Consider the following 881-nt stretch of genomic DNA (forward strand, 5'->3'; position numbering starts at 1 on the left):
CCCAGCCTTACAGGTGGATCCGGAGTGTCAGAGACACGCAGGACCCACTGTCTCTGAACTAGTCAGTCCCGCGAACCTGACGGATTCAGGTCTTAGCGAACGATACAGCTGCTCCGTATAAAAGATACAAAGCAGCTGTATCTCAAAAGGTAAAAATAATTTTGAACAAAATGTATTTAGGAAGTTGCACCAATCACACTGATGCACAATTTTATTTAAAAAAACACAATGTCAAAAGGTGTACATAACTTTTAAATGCTCATGAATGACTAGTGCAAAAATCTAATCAGGAATTGGTCCTTCACTGCAACCTTTATGTTAAAGGGGTACTCTAGTTTAAAGAGGCTCTGTCACCAGTTTATAAGTGACCTATCTCCTACCTAATCTGAAAGGTGCTGTAATGTAGATAACAATTATTTATTTTTTTGAAACGTTTATTTTTGACAGATTAATGATGATTTTTCGTTTTATGCTAATTTGTTCTAAATGCCCAACTGGGCGTTTTTTTTACTTTTGACCAAGTGGGCGTTGTAAAGAAAAAAAGTGTATGACGCTGACCAATCCGTGTCATACACTTCTCTTCATTCGTTTTGCGGTACTCACAGCACAGCGTGATCTTGCGAGATCACGCTGTGCTGTCACTTATTCCCACAGTAGCTTTACCGGAGTGTCGGGAGAATGAAAAGGCATCGCCTCCAGCCAGGATGGACACTCATTGAAATGCTTCTCTTCAACTGAAGTCAGTGACATCTTCCTCAGGGGTTTCCTGAAAAATAACATGATAGTATGGACCCCAGGATCAGCTTGTCCAATGAGGGGGTTGTCCAAAGTCGGCACAAACTAATCTATTTTCCCCATTTCAAGGAACGGAAATCTTTGAA

The 881-nt window shown here is 40.6% G+C and overlaps 1 protein-coding gene across 1 annotated transcript in view; it reads right to left on the reverse strand.

Annotated features, from left to right (window-relative positions):
- Positions 1-881, reverse strand: part of RPL13 (ribosomal protein L13) — a 257,531-nt gene that overhangs the window by 11,608 nt on the left and 245,042 nt on the right. The gene's annotated exons all lie outside the window — the stretch shown is intronic.

This window comes from Rhinoderma darwinii, chromosome 9 (assembly GCF_050947455.1).
Source record: "Rhinoderma darwinii isolate aRhiDar2 chromosome 9, aRhiDar2.hap1, whole genome shotgun sequence".
Taxonomy (NCBI): Eukaryota; Metazoa; Chordata; class Amphibia; order Anura; family Rhinodermatidae; genus Rhinoderma; species Rhinoderma darwinii.